Source organism: Botryllus schlosseri, chromosome 3 (genome assembly GCF_051294905.1).
Source record: "Botryllus schlosseri isolate E-star chromosome 3, Bs_hap1, whole genome shotgun sequence".
NCBI classification, from domain to species: Eukaryota; Metazoa; Chordata; class Ascidiacea; order Stolidobranchia; family Styelidae; genus Botryllus; species Botryllus schlosseri.
In genome coordinates this window covers 22,500,398-22,520,374 of record NC_137238.1, presented here as the reverse complement: position 1 = coordinate 22,520,374, position 19,977 = coordinate 22,500,398, and the positions used below count along the sequence as shown (strand labels likewise).

The window sequence follows — 19,977 nt, the reverse complement described above, 5'->3', positions numbered from 1 at the left end:
CAAGTGATCAGTTGTTAGCCATCATCGAAAACGAACTAGCTAACGCGCTTGACATGGGATTGTCAGCAAATGGCTTTAAGGCCACAATGTCACGGTGAAATTGACATTGGACAATATAAAATAAAGTAAATCTCTGAATGCAAATCGAGAATTATAGTAAACTGTTACGTGAGATCATCATCTCATCACCTATCTTAGTATGAAACACAGTTAAAATTAGCGCAGACAAACACAGGCTTTTGCGTGAAATCCGCAATGCGGTAGTTAGCGTTAGGCCGATGTGTCAGATCAGCGCACATCTCTACCATACTCGACCTCGATAAGGAAATTACTGCCCTAATCATTGATTGTCAACCTCGGGACTAGGCACAACGTTCGATACTGAAATCAAGACAAACCGTCCAAAAGCTCAAGACCGATCTAGGTATGGAGCATCGTTAAAATCGATAGAGACCAGTACCGGTTTTGTCTAAAATCTGTTAGTGATAAATGGCGAGTCAGCTCTCACTCGACTTAGGAATCAAAATTACCACCCACATAGTTCCGTGATAAACTTAAAAGTTGGCACGGCGTTCTATACTATCACTATGACTAACTATGCCAAATGTAATGACCGATCTGGGTATGGAACATCGTCAACATCCATGGAGACCAATACCCGCTCTTGCGTAAAATCTGTTTGCGATACATGACGGATCAGCACACTGTCAACTTTGGAAACGAAATTACTACCCTACACTTTAAGTAGCAACCCTGAAACTTGGAGCAGTGTTAAATACCACCTTCACGACATAACATGCCAACTTTCAAGAATTATCATGGTGCGAAACATCGTAAAAATCGACCAATACTAGCAAATGTCGACTCAACGCATGTGACGGTAGCTGAGTTCAGATATAGATACGATTGTTCCATCACACCTTTGGGGCAACCAGGCAAGTTTGCACCACTTGCTCGGTAATTTTATTAATAGCAGAGAGTAAATCACCGTTTCTTTATTGTGTGCGGATTTGAGAGAATAGACAGTGAAAGCTTGTTATGAGCACGAGCGGGGCAAGCCCCGGCTAGGCATTCACACAGAAGAGAATTCGATTTTCGCAGAGACTTCGCTAGGTATGGGCATTTACAAGCGAAAGCACAAGAAGAATGCGGGTTTCGCTGTGATATCGGTATATATTGATTGCTGTGCGTCTATAAAAGGTGGGTGTCTGATTCCATAGACAACTCCTAGTCGCTTCGACATCTTCCTTTCTTTTCATTGTATCGCATTTTTTGTGGTGTATTGAACTGATAAAATTTCTAATAAACCAATGATGATGATGATTGTAATTGAACAGAATTTCAGATGGGCAATGCTCCAGTTGCCCTATAGGACAAGTATCCACTGCCTGACTCACCTACTACTCTAATATCCCGCACACACAACCCTAATATTTGGATACCTTGAAACAAACCCTAATCCCCAGCCCTAATATCCCGACAGTAATCCTAATATCCCGCACCCACAACACCAATCCCCACTCGAAAAACAATATATTTTAACGTTTATTAATTTCGACATGTTCATGGGAAGCAAAAATTGGTGTCACGGTGAACACTGGTTGATTATTCATCGTTAAACGAAGTAGCGCCAATTATTTTATGTTTTGCTTGTCAGGTCTCAATTACAATGTATTGTAATTGAAATTGTAATTTGGCAGAAATTTCAATTACAATTACAATTACATAAAAAATGTAATTCAATACATTCAGCACAATTATAAATTACAATGACTCCAACTCTGGTTGAGGCAAAGAAAAGTGTTGAGATACATATTTATAGGCATGTTGTACACACTCTGCACTTTACGATCCCTGATGGGCGGGCCGTGTTATTTTTGGCTACGTGAGTAACTGTACACCTACATGCTACAGTTAGTTATTATCAGCCAAAATATAGGACCTAATACGAAGCTTCGAGAAATTGAAACAAAGTGATATGGTCCAACATCCTAATACACTACCCATCTTTGCATCCGTGATAATATAAACGCACAAACTATACTTGTTCCATTTAAATCATACAAGAGGGTTGGTAAAAGTGAGCACCGCGCTACGTAATCATTGAGCCGTCTGAGAAACAGAGACACATTGCTATTTAGATAAATTTCGATTACAACTTCGACAACGTAAGCTGTGATCGTTTAGTTTGCGGTCAATATGTTTGTGATCTAACAATGGAGGATAGTGTAACGTCGAATCAGGTAATGAGCGGTTGTCCTCACAAGATACACCAGTATGTCTCGAGCAATCCGAACACACACAATATACAGTGATTTATTCGACACCGTTTACTTGATGACTTGAAATTGACGCGTAAATTTTGCTCACGAGTCAATGCACATTTTTGAAGCTCCGAGTCAAGTCAAGTCAAGTCATTTTTCCGACGTGACTCGACTCAAGTCAAGTCATAAAAGAATTTGACTCGGGTCTGACTCGAGTCAAGTCATGACTCAAGTCATCCTAACACCGATACCCAGTGGGTATACTGCTTCTTCCTCCGCTTGAGACGTTGAGTACCTGCGTTAGTAAAATATGAAGTATAGGCTTAGGCGGCAGCCTACGCCAGCGCGTTTCGAAAGCTTTGAATTTGACTTGAGTCACAAAGTTTGCGAATCGCTGGGGTGAGCCTATTCTGTTCGCTACTGCAACAGTTGCGCCTTGTCGGATTTTCCATTATCTTTTTTCGCCCATTGCTCTACGTCGGATGGACCGAACAATATAAAACAAGCGGACGAAGCAATGTATAATGCTGCTCCAGTCAAAAAGAGGGTTCTCCAACCTATCATCGGCTCGGTGACCTGAAAAGCGAAGTCATCTTGTATGCAAAACTCATCAGAATACAGAAGAATTGTTTACAAGTTTCAGTGCACTTGCAGTCTTATAACTTCAAGATATTGGACGAGTAGACCTATTGTGTTCGGGTGACAAAGAGCAATTGTTAGGATCAAGTCACTACCTTCGAGTCACGAGTCATCTCGAGTCATTGCACATTTTGACTCGAGTCAAGTCAACTCAATCGATTTTCGAAGGAGACTCAAGTCAAGTCAAATCACTGGTTTTTTGGAGGAGACTCGAGTCACGTCAAGTCACGAGTCAAGGCATAATTCCAGTCAAATTGAATTTTGGAAGTATGAGTGATCATTCGGGTTGTTCAAAAATAACTTTTTTTCGGATTCCAGCCATTCACTGAATAAATTGTTAGATTACCCTGAAAACGCTGAACACCAAATTTAGTTCTATTCTAACAAGCATAAGCCGCAGCAGAGACAATTTAAATTTTTAATTCATTGAAAATATATTTATTTTAAAATTCAAATTTTTCTGTCAACCTCATGAGATTGTTGAGTTATCCTTGATTATCCTTGATTGGTCGTTTTTGAAGACAACTAAACAATTTCATGGGGTTGAATTTTTTCGTATTCCATCCTATTGGCTGCTAATAACAGACTGTTGCATGTTGCTATACAGTAACTCATGTATTTTATTTGCAGTTCTACGTGTGCGTGAGCGATACAATGCCTTTTTGCAGGCATATTTAACTTTATATTAGTTATTTGATTCAAGATAAATGGCCAAATATTCTGTCTTTCACACAGCTAGCAAAATATAATGACTTTAAATCGTCACTGATACTTCCAAAATTCATTTTGACTTGAATTAAGACTTGACTCGTGACTCGACTTGACTTGACTTGACTTGACTTGACTTGACTCGAGTCACCTCCACAAAAGTGTGACTTGACTTGACTCGAGTCACCTTCGAAAATCGATTGACTTGACTTGACTCGAGTCCAAATGTACAATGACTTGAGATGACTCGTGACTCGAAGGTGGTTCATAGGCCACATTATAACCACCCCACAGCGGAGTTGTGATTTCTAGTCATCGTCAGGAGCAATTCGCTGACATTTACACCCAATCCCGAGAATGCGAAAAATTACATGTATTGAGTTGGTAATGTTTTGGAATCATTTGACTTTGGTGCGGCCTGCGAGTGATCTGAATATTTGAAACCGGCCCGCGACGTTAAGTGAGTTTGACAACGATGCTGTGTGGCGAAACGAGGGAGTAGCTAAAAAGAAAAAGGGCCGGACAGCATTGTTCAGCATTGTTGCGTCCCAATGCCAATCTCCATGACAATGGAAAATTCGAGGCTGATTGTGGGAGTTCCAGGGCCACGAGCGGAATAAAATTTATATTTTCGTAATCAGTGCAGAGTCAGCTTTCGATTGATACACGTTTTACCAAATTTAATGCTCGGCACGCCGGTCAAAAATGACCGTCAAATTGCCTGTAGCCAAATGAAAATTATGACGTGATACAATTTCACTGAGGCGTGAGATTTGCCTGTGTCGACACCATATAGGACACTATGCTCTGATCATTTCGCTTGCGGTCAGTTTATTTGTGATGTAACAATGGATGATCAGTGAATGACTGGTTGCTGTCACAAGTGACACTTGCGTATCGTGAATAATATGAACATGCACAAGATACAGTGATTCGACACCGCATGCTTGATGACTTGGAATAGACTCGTAAATTTTGCTCCGAGTCACGACTCAATCCACAGTTTTGAAGCGTCGGGTCAAGTCAAGTCATTTTTGCAAAGTGACTCGAGTCGAGTCAGGTAGTGTGAAAAAGTTGACTCGAGTCAAGTCATGTCTCGAGTCATCCCAACACTGCTGAGAGTCGAATGAATATTTGTCTCTGATATGGATCCTCCACATCATTAAACCCCGAAGGCTCGTTCGATGCCGATTTCCTAAAAGTCCTGATTACCGTGTATCAGTGTTGGGATCAAGTCACTACCTTCGAGTCACGAGTCATTTCGAGTCATTGCACATTTTGACTCGAGTCAAGTCAAGTCACTCGATTTTTGGAGGTGACTCGAGTCAAGTCAAGTCACTCGATTTTTGGAGGTGACTCGAGTCAAGTCGAGTCAAGTCACGAGTCAAGTCACATTTCAAGTCAAGTTGCTTTATCGATGTATGTATGAGGCATGATTACGTCATTGCAATTTGCTAGCTGTCTGAAATACAGTTTGAGTGGTGATTGGTCATTGATTCCGAACCGATGAACGAATATAGAGTTAAATATACACGCAAGAAGGCGCTGTATCGCTCACATATACGTAGAACTGTTTAACTACGTAATTGCATAGCCTCAGTTTATAGTTACCAGCCAAAATAGAGAATAGGGAAACGAATTGATAAGATACAATACGTTACCCATTTACAAATAGATATGATACCATTCGAGCCTGCGCCAATGGTTGAGGACAATATAAACTATATTCGACTTCAATTTCAATAAAACAATCGGTTTGGTTAAGGTCAGATAAGAACAGAAATATACATTTTGCTGTTCTATTACTTTACCACTAGAGTTACGACAACGTAAGCTTTAAGCTTCGATCACTTCGTTTGCAGTCAATCTATTTGTGGGAGAACAATCGAGGTTCTGTGAAATGCACGCTCATTGAATGATTGGTCGCTCTCACGGGTTACACCAGCGTTTCGCGAACAATCCGAACATATCCAAGATACAGTGACTTTTATCGACACCGATTACTTGATGACTCGAAATTGACTCGTGAATTTTGCTCCGAGTCACGAGTCAATCCACATTTCTGATACGCCGAGTCAAGTCAAGTCAAGTCATTTTGGCAAAGTGACTCGAGTCAAGTCAAGTCATGCGAAAAAGTTGACTCGAGTCATCCCAACACTGCCGTGTATTTGTATCATCAAATTTAGAACCTGGATGTCTCGGTGTTTCTCACTTCTATAAAGATAACATAGCTGCATGAGCTCTTCAATTAATGAACCTCGGCGCACAACCTTGAAGAAGTCTATCGCAACAATAATGCCTCGGAACGCTGTATCATATTATATTGTGTACAGCCTATCTATGTTATTCACACAACGCGTCATGTTTATAAAGTCAAATCATGGATGTTGTGTCCATTGTAACTCGAATAAATTATGAATGTCCTACTCACGTTTGCTTGTCTAAGGATTCCTGCGTACTGTGAAGCTAGAAATTCCATCATCGCGCCGGCAGTGTTGCAGAGTGCGGATATAACTCCGGAAAATCCCGGAGCCATATCAATAACTGAAGCCGAGATCCCCACCACAGTAACGGCAGAAGACATTTCTGCAGTAGAAAGTGAATGTGGTATTGGGCAATTTTCAAACGACGATCGCGTTATTGGTCGGGCATGGTAAATACCAAGCTTATGTCTTCTGCGTCTTCGTGCTAATAGTCAATTAAGTTATATTATCAAATCTCCGTTTAAGTGTTTTAAAGGAACCAAGATTTTACGGCGAAAGTATCTTGAGGCTTCGCTCTGTCAGATGTGTTCGGTCTGTAGGAGGTTTGGTACTCTTTGCCGCAAAACAAGCGAAAGTATCGGGTGTTGTATAGTCTTATTGCGGCACCATTAACGCTGACATCTGTGTTGGAAATTCCTTTAGTGTTCGGGTAAGGGCTGGTTTTACTGCAGTGTTAGTGGCCGTTGATTGTATAGTGGCATATATTGCAATTCTTGTATAACGACCGTGTAATCGTCAGCAGCTCCATTTCAGCTAAATGCAAAACCAGAAAGGACTGGATTAGCGGCTTGTGACGGTATATAAGTACACTTGAGAATATTTGTCATATGTTCAGAAAATCTTTACAATTGAAATGATAATATCAATGAGAATGAACGTCCATTAAATCGGAATCGCTTCTCCGGCTCACGGAGGCGCAAATGCGAGCAAAACATCATTGCACTCCTATGAATAATTATATCGTGGATATTGGTCATTCGATTCAACGGAATATGATTCTATCTCACCTAGCTCCCACATGTGTATATTGTGGTGGTCCTTATGAAACGAATTTCGTAAAGTTCTTGGTCTGACCCTATCAACGTGTTCCTTTTGGTTAAAAACTCCATGTGTGAAATTTTATGGATATTCATAAATGTTTAGATGTGGCTCACGGGATCCGACATTCTACCAATTTGAAGTATAGAGCACATATACTCATTTTCATAGCTGCTCTCCGACCAACGTCCCTTCTAAGCTGCGAGCGTGTGCGCGCGCTCACTGCTTTTAAAGTCTACGCGCACTGAAAAGTTTGTAGCGCGCACAAAAAAGACGAACTGATGACCTTTTTTTGTAAGCACCATCACATTAACTAGAAAAGTGGGCAATTCGGTAGTCGAATCATAGTGATGACTTTTTTTTAATCAACACCACAAATGTAACTTGAAAAGTGAGTTACGCGTTGTTACGCATTGTTGTCCAAAGGACCGCGCAATGAGTTGGTGAGTGCACGCAGACTCGCGAACAACTTTGAGGGAATATCGTGTCCGACCATCGTCTGGACTCCCACGCGTCAGTATTAGCTGCTCAGTTTCAAAGGTGTCATGATGACTGATATCATCCACAGAATTTTCACTTGGTCGTTTTCTGTCACCGGTGCTGGGCTGTAGTCATACCAATTTTTTGTCGAAGTGTTCATGTAAAAATGATTGCATGATTCAAGATGAGTGTAGTGACCAATCCTATTGTGTCTCCATGTGTATTCGGTAGCTGCAAGTGCACCTCATCCGGACATGAGATGAGCTACAGTTTCATTTTGGTTGTGGCACATTCTGCATTTGCCGTCCGTATTTTGCTTCAGAATTCTTTTGCGATAGTATTTTGTAGGAAGCGATTGGTCTTGTGCTGCGAAAACGAATCCTTCGCAGGCCAGAGCGGATAGCCAGTCCTTGAAAGCTCGTCTACATGGGGCTGTGAAGTTACCTTCTTGTGCTGTTCATGAAGAGTGAAGAGGCATCGACTCCCATATCGTTTCTCTCATTTTGAGCGTTGCAAATTTTTTATTGAACTCGTGCTGCTTTTGCTATTGTTGAGGGTTTGGCAGCAGTGTTTTCAGCAGTGTACAGGTTAGCTGTTTCGATGTTGACTTCTCTGACGTAGCCTACTAGTTGAGAGATTTTCTTTTGCGCTGTTTGTCTTCATTTGATGTATTGTGACAAGCCGATGATTTCTGTTATGAAAGTTTGTTCAATTTCTTGCAGTTCTCGACCACCTTTTTTGGGGGATCTACAGTCTTTGTGTATCAGATTTTGGGTGATGCAATTTTTTAATTTCATCTTTGTGCCAGCAGTTCACCACAACAAAGCTATATCTCAAGACAGGCACTTCAAGACTGTTTATGGCAATGATTTTGTTTTTGGAATTGAGTTCAATTTTGAGAATTGACTTGAGCCTGCTAATGTATTCTTTTTTAGGCTTGATTTCATTGCAGCATGATTATTGTTGTCGCTTTCACAGATCCCTAGATATTTATAGTGATCTTCGGCATTCAATTCTGTTATGGTTTCGCCCATTTCGAAGTTCATGTCGCCAGTGCCGGTGGCTCTTCCACGTCGTATGGTAAGTTTTGAGCATTTATCCAAGCCAATTTTCATTTTTATGTCTTCCGAAAACTCATGAACAATTTGCATTTGGTTATTCAGGTCCGCATCGGATTTCGCATACTGTTTCAGATCTTCCATGAACAAAAGGTGATGAATCTTTTGACCCTCAGAGTTTGCTGCTTTTTTCATCACGCATCCTGTTTCATTTTTTCACAGCAACTCACTGAGTGGGGCTAAGCTGAGGCAGAATAGAAGTGGTGAGAATGAGTCGCCTTCAAAGACACCATTGCGTATCTGAATTGTACAGGTTTATGTTTCACTTTGGTCATGTTTGATCAACAGTTTTGTATGCCAATTTTTCATTGAATCTTCAATAAATCTGATGATGAACTGATTCATTTTGTACGTAGGCCTACGCATTGTTTTCAGTATGACTGAATCGAAAGCTTTTTTGTAGTCTATCTATCCATGCCATGCTGGGGTTAGTGTGTCTCCTCTTGCAGTTTTCAAGAATGGTTTTGTCAAGGAGCAGGTGGTCCTTGCAGCCAAGGGCACCTTCCTTGCATCCTTTCTGCTCAGGCGGAAGAAGGTTTTTTAGGTATTTGTAGCTTCGTTTTGCCAGGAATTCGGTCAGTGTTTTGTACATCGTTGTCAGGCATGTTATCGGCCTGTATGCTAGTTATTGGGGTCTCTGATGTTTTAATTTTTTGGAATAAGATAGGTGATCCCTTGTGTGAACCGGGCTGCGATCTCGTGCGAGTTGGTCGAGGATAAAAGCTCATTGTAGGTCACCGCTAGGTAATTATGTGTTGCAGTTAGTTTTTTTAGCCGAAAGTTTTTGATCTGGTCAGGACCAGCTGCTTTCCAGTTCAGTGAACTTTTTAGGGACTTCTTGATTTCTTGTTTTGTGATTTCTGACCATGTCATTCTGGTGTTTGTAGGTGGTCAGTGTGGTCTTGCATCCAATTTGCATTTGAGTTGTGCAATATTTTGGTTTCCCATATTTTCTTCAAAAATGATTCCACATCTGCAGTGGCTAGTGTTTTGCTGCTGGTAATTTTATGGTTTGACTTTTGTTTCATCCTTCGGAAAAATTGGCCAGGTTTGCGAGCAAATAACAAGTTTGCCATGCTGAGGTTAGTGTGTCTCCTCTTGCAGTTTTCAAGAATGGTTTTGTCAAGGAGCAGGTGGTCCTTACAGCCAAGGGCGCCTTCCTTGCATCCTTTCTCCTCAGGCGGAAGAAGATTTTCTAGGGCTTTCCAGCTTCGTTTTGCCAGGATTTTGGTCAGTGTTTTGTACATGGTTGTCAGGCACGTTATCGGCCTGTAATTCTTGGGGTCCCTGGTGTTTTCATTTTTTGGAATAAGATAGGTGATCCCTTGTGTAAACCAGGCTGGGATCTCGTGCGAGTTGGTTGAGGATAATAGCTCATTGTAGGTTGCCGCTAGGTATTTATCTGTTGCAGTTAGTTTTTTAGCCAAAAGTTTTTGATCTGGTCAGGACCAGCTGCTTTCCAGTTCGGTGAACTTTTTAGGGCCTCCTTGATGTCTTGATTTGTGATTCCTCACCATTGTTGTTCTGGTGTTTGTAGGTGGTCAGTGTGGAGGTCTTGTATCCAATTTGCATTTGAGTTGTGCGGTTTTTGGGTTTCCCTTATTTTCTTCCAAAATGATTCCACATCTGCACTGGCTGGTATTTTGCTGCTGGTAATTTTGTGGTTTGACTTTTGTTTCATCATTGGGAAAAATTGACTAGGTTTGCGAGCAAATAACAAGTTTCGGCGGTATTGTGTTTCTCGTTTTTTATATCATTTCAATCGTTGTGCTTTGGCGAATATTCTAATTTTTTATTCTTCTTGCAACATTGTCACTTTTTCTGTTGACTGCAGTTTGATTTGGTGCTCCAGTTCTATTCTATTTACTTTATTTTTTACTTTGAGGGATACATTTCCTTTTTTTTAGTACTGAGAGTATCGCAATATCACACCTTAGTTTGCGATTTTGTTTTCAATTCTACGTTGCCAAGCTTGCGTGTTCTAATGAATCTAGGGACATGCTGATTTATGCGTTCCTGCATGTCTCTAGATTCATTAGAACACGCTCGATGAAAAGCTCACCCTTAACTCACCCACTCCAGATTGATGCGGAACAATCAAAGGCCATAAATTCTGCAATTGGCAAACACTTGTTGGATAATCCCGCCTGTGCGAAAAATTATCGAGACGACAGATTTCGCATACTCGGAAAGGGTCGATCACACTTTCATTTGTGCGCCTTGGAGTCGACTTTGATCAAAATACACCAGCCAAGGCTGTGTCAACAAAAAGATAGATAGACAGATAGACAGACAGATAGTCTTTTATTCGTCACATCAATAAACAAAGAAGTAGGGCCTATACGAAACAAATATTGCAGTATAGACTGGGAGACGACGAGGGGCCGTTAGGAGTTAAGAGTTCGTGTATCATCTAAAAATAGTACATTGAACGCTCTCGTATTCGACATCTCGTCCTGGTGACGTCATATTTTGTGTTACGATTGTTGATATACGCTGTTCTTTCGAATTCTCTACTAGTTGCTGACGATTACCCCTGATGAGTGTCAGCCGAAAATATTCGGGTTCATTTTAATACGAATATACTATTCAATTGAATATCAGTTTTCAGTTTCTTTGAAATTTGGAGGTCAGGTAAATTCACTCTGTCATTTATATCCAATGTGGAGTTCATTCGGTCGATGATTTGATTTTTGATCTCCAATTCTAATTCCATTTCAATCTCATCAACGTTAGGTGTTGTTGATTCATTCGGGAGCCCAATGGTATTTTGTAATTCTACCTCTGTGATGTTCAGGTCGTCAAGTGGTCGTTGCGGATACAGGTCATCTTGGCCGAATTGAAGTTCTAGTGCCTCAGAATTTTCTATGTGTTTGTTACAAATTTCGCTCTCGATTTCTGCGTGTTCTTGTTCCGATAATTTTTTGATTACACAGCGTCTCATAGTTGCCAGGGTATTTGCAGTAATGGTTGGAGAGTTGTTTGTTCTCTCTTTTCATTTTTGAAAAGTTCCTACGGTTACTACTGCCGAGTTTTCAAGTTTAGCTAAGAAGTAGCATTTCATTATTTCTTTATACTCTTCTTTACTCCATCTGTGTCTCTTCTTTTTTTCTTTTGAAGCAGAGCTGTTTTGTGAGCCACAGTTCGGTGTTGCACAGGCGCCATGTTGAAAAATATCTTCTCTTTGATGTTCCTGTGTGGTCGGAGTTGACGAGTCCTCTGGGGTCATCCGCTTGGTCCCACGGCGGGTACGTCCAGGTGCGATATATCCAGATCGTTTCGCAGGCATCCACAGCAGTGATGCGTCAGTTCAGAAGTTAAAGAAGTTCAGAAGTTAAGGTAAAGTAATAATTAATTAGTAATAAATAAATAATTAATTTTATTAATATTATTATTAATGAAGAGTTTTAAGTGGGGCGTGTCGCCGTTTCCGGCCTTGTGCCCCACGCATAAAATATGGTATCAAGGATCGAATTTTCGTGCTATGGTACATAGGTTTATAATAACTTTAAAACTATATATATACACGTTACATGAAATAATAAACTGGGCGACAGGAGTAAATAATTGCGGCAGAGTAAGTAAGTTGGTTAAAGTAGCCTAAGCGGTATATTGAACGTGGTGCATGCGCCGGCAAGAAATGCTCGGTGAAAGTCATATCTTTTGCAATGCAACAGTATGTGGCCAACCGTTTCGGGCACGTAGCACACATTACAAAGTGGGGAGTAGGCGCAACCGATTTTGAACACGTGTGCCGCCAGGCGACAGTGACCGGTTTGGAGGCGGAACAGGATTCTGTCGAATAGGCGACTTGAGCAGGAATCTGGCGCCGCTGTTTATATAGACGGTCGGAACATCCGGTAGTAGTGTCCTCTCTCCTCCTCAGTGAACTCGGCCTGCCATTGGTCTCTGCAGAGCTGACGGGTCACCGCTTTCGCCTCTGATAATGATACCCGGCTCCGGCGATTGACTTGATGTCGCCCGAGACCAAGGTGATGATACTTCATCCAAGCCTCCGGATATTCAAGAAAAACAACTAAAAGACGCAAGTTTTCTTTAAAATTGGTGATTCCTTCATCGTAAAGTTAGTTTAAGTTTCTACCGAATGTTTGTCAAGTTAATAATTACACGCTTTAATAGTTCTTCTTCTCCTTCAGACAGCTTTCGTAAAGTCGTCTCCGACCAAATTAGATATTAATTTTACCCACAGTTTTCGGTCATTGTGCACAAGCATGGCAAACTAATCCCAGATGTCACTGGAATTGAGACTGTTGACGGACTGCCTTTGCTAGTGTCAAATAGGCCTACTCGCCAATCACAGCTACTTGCAGTCCCAAAGTCACCATCTGGGATATAAAAAGCACAAGCTGAGGCTATCTTTTCTATTCTGAAAGACGGGGATTTAAAGCAAAAGATGCAGGGGATGTGCGTCGATGCCGGTCGGCACTAAGGAACCTGCATTGTTTTAGAGCCGGTTTTTGGCCCGCATCAGTCTTTTCGTAGGCCATGGAGACTACATCTCTTTCTGATGTTCTCTTGTTCAAGCGCATCATGATACGATTGCATCATATTGACCACACTACATTTGAAGACTCGTCAACTGATCATTGTTCATCCAATGCTGTGGCTGATATGACAAATGAGGTGGCGAAGGTATCGGAGACAGCTGTAAAAGGGACTCAGACGAGAGATCATTACAGAGAACTGCTGGAGCAGGCCTTTGTTTTCCTTGGAGCTGTCCAGCGTCTATAGGCACCCACTCTGAAACTCTCGGAGCCATGTACCAAGACCTATGGGTGGCATATGTGATCTAAACTTTGAAGATCTGGATTTTCCGTTCAGAGTTTAAGTCAGGGGTGGGCAATAATTGTTTCCGGTGGTCCAAATCTGAATCAGAGAATTACTTTAGCGGGCCGAGAAGAAAGTTTGTACTATATTCGGCGGTGTGCAGTTTAGTTTCTAAAGTGAAAGCAGTAGAAAACATTGTTAACACATGCTGCCAAGGGCGTCCCTAGCTCCGTGTGGCTTTGTAAAATAGCCTTGCTGTTTTGCAAGATCTGTAAAATAGCCTTGCTGTTTTGCAAGATCCGCTAGCATGTCCGCATTAACCGAGTATGAATTTCCCTGCATGATCTTTCTCATAACTACAATTATATACCGTACACGGAGTCCTGCTCGGTGCTCGTCATAAATCGGTTCACGGCTGACTTCAGTAAACAAATATTTAGTGCTCCGTCTCTAGTTAAAACGTCGGCTTTTGGCCACACCTTTCATTGCTAGTCACAACATCGTTTAGAAGTGAGAATGACCGTTAATCACACACACAGACTGCATTATTGTACGAATTGGGATTTAGAAACGTATGACGTAACAGTTTCAGAACTGACCTTTCAATTCCTAGTGCAACAATGGCAACAAAGAAGATCTGAACTTGATTATGGTAACGGTGACTGGTAACTTTCCTTGTTACGGCATACTTTGCTCTTTTATAGGCTGTATGTTGAATCTTGTTAACTCATACGACGTAATTATAGGCTACGTAATCACGGTACATGAATAAACTAGATTTCAAACGAACGCATTTCAGGTTCAGTTTATACAGCCTATAGCTCTAGTGCACGCATTAACAATAATTAATAGATAAAATAATGTAAATTGCGAATAAATTTTCGCGGGCCTCTCAGAATCGCGTGGAGAAGACGTTAATTGACAAATAATACAACACTTATGTAAAAAAAAAACTTGCGTCTTTCAGATTATTTTCTTGAATATCCAGCAGCTCAGTGGTAGGAGCAGTCTGACTCTATTGGCGCAGACAGTTTCATACCCACATTGGCTGTCTCCAACGACCCTACTTAACGTTCCACTGCAATGATTGAGGATGTTTTAACCATCTCACAAAGGACAACTGGCAGCTGCAGTTTTCATTCAGAGTTGTTGTTACTGACCTCCGTAAAAATGTCACGTAACACCCTGAAGCAGACCCATACTTGGCAACAGAAAATGATATTGGTCATCATGAAACCTCTGACAATGAGCAGCTAATACCCATACAAGGAAATCCACGCTTTCAAGAGCTGGCCCAATACCAACTAGTGAAGTGATAATGTCTATGTATACTATACTTAATTTGGGTGGAACCTCGGATCCATTGAGCCACCACTAAACATTAATGAATGTCAATAAAATTTTGCGCAAGGTGTTTTTTTAACGAAAACGAACATTTTGGCAGGGTCAGACCAACACTAACTTTCCAAAATTCATGCATGCAATACTGCAATAGTCATTACATTTAATTTCTGGTAAAGCTTGGAAAGTTACAATCTTCATGTAGCATCTACCATCGAATCTCATACAATCGGATGCATGGCAAGTTTCGATATGGTTAAGGGGCTGTGTCAGTACACCTCTACTATCTTACTGGGTGTTTGCGAACCCTTCGCAAACAATGATGCGAGGGTAGAAGATTGGTATCGCTGCTGGCCGCTTGATAAAATGCGGACTAATCTATCACCACTTCAGTGAAAAGGATGACCAGTGACCACTAAACCGTTTACTTGGTCAGTAGAAGTAAAATGCGTCTCACAGCAGATGACTAACGCGTGTCCAAAGCCATTAACGCGTCGAGATTTCTTCAAGGACGACGCGATGGCAATCTAGTTACGAGTAGGGCTGGGCACAATGATTCGAGTACTCGAATCTGAATAGAGTATTAATTTTAATGATTCGAGTCGAGTAGTAGAAGACGATTTTTTCGAGTACTCACATTATACGCTCCTCACAACTGAAAGTTAATTTAGTAACGAGAATTACAGTTTCGATACTATTTTCCACAGAGGAAGCCTTGAAACCTTGATTGGCCGTGTCGCAGCATACGAGACATACTACAAAGCTAAGAACGTTACTGGAAATAACACATTTCCGAAGTCCTGATCATCCCACAACATTTTCAAGAAGTGCAATGAAATCGGTATGGTCGAAAAAATACCAAAGTATCATTAATGTGACGGATAACAGGCATTATGTTCTTTATGGTGGCATAAAAGGTACATATTTGAACTTCTAAATAGTGCATTCTGTTGTGGCGTCTTAATGAGTGATACTCGATTACTCGACTCGACTCGAACCATATTTGGTGATTCGGAATCGAATCACTCGGGTACTCGATTTTGCCCATCCCTAGTTACGACCAACACTTTGTTCTATTTAGTTGCTTCTTTTTTAGTGTGAATGACTGCACGCTCGTTATATTCTATAAATATGTCACCACTGCTAAAATATTAGAGAAGTAGCGTTAAAATTTGAATGCGGTATCGCTAACCGGCATTACTTAATGTGTTTTGAATGACTCGAAACTTTTGTACCTTGCACAGCAAAACACGCTACTGATGCGGCAACACTATCCGTAACTTGCGCGGTCGTAATGAGAGCAATCGCAGATAGAAGATGACCTGATAACAGAGGAATACTAGCAGATTTCGATAATAACGAAAGTATTCGGGTTTATTTCAATATGAATATACTATTCAATTGTATATCGAAGTTCTGTACCTCCAAGAAGCTCTTATAATGATAAAGGTAAACATGAATAGAATAATCCTTGACTTTTATTTTTCGTTGGTTCATTGCGATCCAAGTAGTGAATAACTATGAATATTGAAGAGCAATGTGCTATTTACCGCCCATATAGGCCTGTAGAGTCGTACGAGGGGCAATATCATGCTCAAGTGCTTGCAATTTCACAAGATCCGAAGATAGAGTTCAAAAACCCAAACATACACATTGAGTATTTTGGTGATAATCAAATTAGATGTTCCTTATAGGCAGTATTTATAGTTAACAGGCCACATCATGTATTGCTACATGACCTGGCCAGCTTCAGCTCCGGTCTCGCTGTAAATTGGATTTTTATTTTTAGACATTTGGTGCATGTGTGGTTGGTTGACTTTAGGTCATCGGGGTCGATCAGCAAATGCACTTGTCGGAACGATTTCCAAGCTATTGAAGAATACCATGAAACGACGTAACCAGCATCAGAATGCAGTTTGAACGATGCCCCGTAATTTGTTCGGCAATCTAATGATCAATAACTACTAATATTAATTAAAATGAGATATGGGATGTTAAATTACTTAGAAATATGTTTATGGGTATGTAACCATATAATGAAAGAAAAAGTGGGACATGCCATCGTTCATCTGATGGTGATTGCGGATTAAGTAAATATTTTATCGCATTCAACTGTATAGCACATGAAGTCGCTTGCCTGCAAATTGAACTACTTTGCGCACTCTACTGCTTCGGTAACCCTTGGCGATAAGTCGGTCAACGAGCCATCCGAGGCCAAAGCAGAATGAAATCGTCGCGACATGAGGTATGCCACTCAACGAGCTGCTCTGTAAAAAGTATAGTTGAATTAACTTCATATTTCACAAAATTAATAAGTGTCGAAATATAGACTTTCAACATGGTAGGACTATTCAAACTTATTTTGAAAAATTATCTAAAAGTTTTCGGAAATGAGCCGCCAATAGCATCCGAATAATTTGCATATTCGTAACAGTCATGGGCAGTTAATTGTCGTCTCTGCGACCCTCAAAGGAAAGGCAAACGACCCCCAGGTCGGTGGGGAAGCCAGTGGCGCAGTTGGTTGAGCACCAGCGTCACGACATCAATGGCAGTGATTCTAATCTCGGCTCGGACCAACTTCTATGTGTCGGAGGTTTATCTCGGCTACTCATCGCTAACCTTGCTGCGATTGCAGTGTATGAAAAAGCCCAGAATGAAGGTGAGCCGAGCCAAAAATCAGCAGCAAAGTGACAAGATACAGCCGTACGAAAACCGAGTAAGACCGATAGTGGGAGAGCGCAAGAATGGAATGGAGCTTAATGAAATTACTGTACGGGCGCAGATGACCACATGAGTTGATAAGCGCCAATGTCGTGAATAAAACAAACAAACGAACAAACCCCAGGTTGGTAACACCGGACCTAAACTGACCTCTTCGACACCAAGTTGAAACATATCCTGTAGATACGTTGGTAGTAATATGAATGTGTACATCGGCATATGTTCAAGACAATATGCGATAACGACGCTCCATACGCGTGTAGATTTGAAGATCTCTATCCATTTCACATCAACCTGTCTGTCGACGCCAACCTAGTGAAATCATTGTTTTACGTCTCGGTATGTTAACGACACCGGTATTGAGATTTCGTACTTCATGTCCGATAGATGTCTCGATCAATTGTATTTCGTCCGCGGTAATACTTGGATGGTCTCTTGGAGTCTCGTGGATGATCAAAATCCATATTACCGACCATATGAATCCTGCCGCTCCTATATATAGATTATAGCTGTATCGGTAATTATGCTGGAATGGGTCGATTAGCCCCTCGGACTTGGCGAATGCATATCAGATTTATGAAAGAGATATTTTAAATACAACAACGTGCAATACGCGTAGATAAATTCAAGATGCAGGAGATTAGGAAGGATGAATATCTTTAACAATATGATAAACCCGGTCATTTCTACGATTCATATTGATTATAATGATACCTTCATAATATAAATTGTCACACGCCCGTGGAACAATGCAAGGACTAGATCAGTGGTTCTCAACCTTTTCGGCTTCGCGGACCCCTTTTGACCGTCACGGACCCTCGCGGACCCCCTCAAGTTTTAGATCAATTTTAGCTCTATTATGGTGCAACCTTAATCTGTTTTGTGCAAATATGAACTGGAGGCTTGTGATAAGCAGCGAAATGAACGATTTTCCTGAAAATAACATCATTCTATTTTGTAGAAATTGGTAGACTCTTAATACTTCGAAGCTAATTTTGCTGCTGTATTTCTTGAAGTGCGTGGTCGTGTATTGGAAATCCGCATCTTCGTTTTGATATGAATGATACAAGTTTTCCAACCTTAGAAAGACTGTTTTGAAACGACTTGTTTTGTTCGGGTTTACTTATATATTGATGAGCAAACATTTTCGACCATGAACAATTGAACATTAACAAGACAAGGCTGCATACCGATATAACTGGTGATATGAATTCCAGGGTTGGAGCGTAATGCTTTGATAGCAACAAAACACTCCTTGTTCATCACAAAAACAGCCTTGTCGATAGGGCATCCGCAATAAGAATGCGCCAAATCTGATTGATAGCCGAGCTTTAAGAGCAGGTATGTCATTGTCCGATTTATGACGAGTGACAGCCGACAACATTCAGGTTCATTTCAATATGAATATAGTATTCAATTGTATATTGAAGTTCTGTACCTCCAAGAAACTGTTCAAATAGTGGTTATACTAGTTATGTATATCACAGGATAAAATGGATTTCGCGTGGCGAGGTTTCAATCCCTGCATTGGGACAAATTAGGGAAACACTTCGGAAATTTTCATTTCAAACGACTGATCACTAATTTGATGAGACTGACAACTTCAAATCGAAAAGGTTTCGCAGACATTACTGCGTCACCCTAATTGACGTTACCATCTCCATATTTTTATTTTTTCCACAGACCCCTACAAAACGTCTCTAAACAGCAATCTGTTTTTATTAGCAGGTTATTGGAAAATTGGCAATGAAACTGAATTTCCACACTACGATAGTTCATGTCAGACGATTATCATGATGATATGAGTCATGAGGTTTTAGCAGGTGCGGTGCGAAACTGCCTCATGCTTTCCCAAACTAAAAAATAAAATAAAAATTAGGTTATCAACCATTTTAAAAATTTAATGGTCTCGCGGACCCCCTGAAATTGCTTCGCGGACCCCCGGTTGAGAACCGCTGGACTAGATGTTAAGTGTAAATCAACTTTATTACGAAACCACTATAGGCCTACTCGTCGCCTACTTTGAATCTAAGATAATAAAAGTTTTAGGAAGAAATTTGAATTATTCCAACATCATTCTGGTGAAAATAATAATTCTCAAGGCGCAGTGTTCGATAATAATATGATCAAAACACTTTTTATTGATTTCTTAAATATTAATAATGGTACGTGATTGTTCTGTTGATTTTTGGAAGGTTACCAGAGTAACATATCGCAAACTCCAAAAATGCACTTCTTTCGTCTCTTCTTTGACTCATCCTAGTCAGTCGTACCCTAACGCACACGTATCATAGAGAAACTGATTTATACTATATTAAACCGGATACACAGCGCACAGTGAAAACTGTGAAAATGTTATCAATAAAATGATTTAATCTATGCTCTTACATCTCACCGATGGCAAACATGGACTTATTGACAGCACATGATCCAGGTGAAGGAACTCTTGTGTCGGTTCAGCACCGATTGTATTCCTGCATTGGCGTGAATCGCAGAATACCTCGCTACCAGCCGTGCTTGAATATTACTGTTCAGAGGTATGATATCTAAGGGTCCAACTTCTGATTACAACTCGAAAGGCTATAGCTACAGTCGAAATGCGGGAGTAGCACCGTA

At 40.8% G+C, this 19,977-nt stretch overlaps 1 long non-coding RNA gene across 1 annotated transcript; it reads right to left on the bottom strand.

Annotated features, from left to right (window-relative positions):
* Positions 1-2,644: 2,644 nt before the first annotated feature.
* On the bottom strand, positions 2,645-6,193 carry LOC145435857 (uncharacterized). The gene is made up of 2 exons (XR_013914069.1): positions 6,043-6,193; positions 2,645-2,840 (listed from the first exon to the last, which is right to left on the bottom strand). It is a non-coding gene; the product is annotated as an uncharacterized LOC145435857 (long non-coding RNA).
* Positions 6,194-19,977: the final 13,784 nt, after the last annotated feature.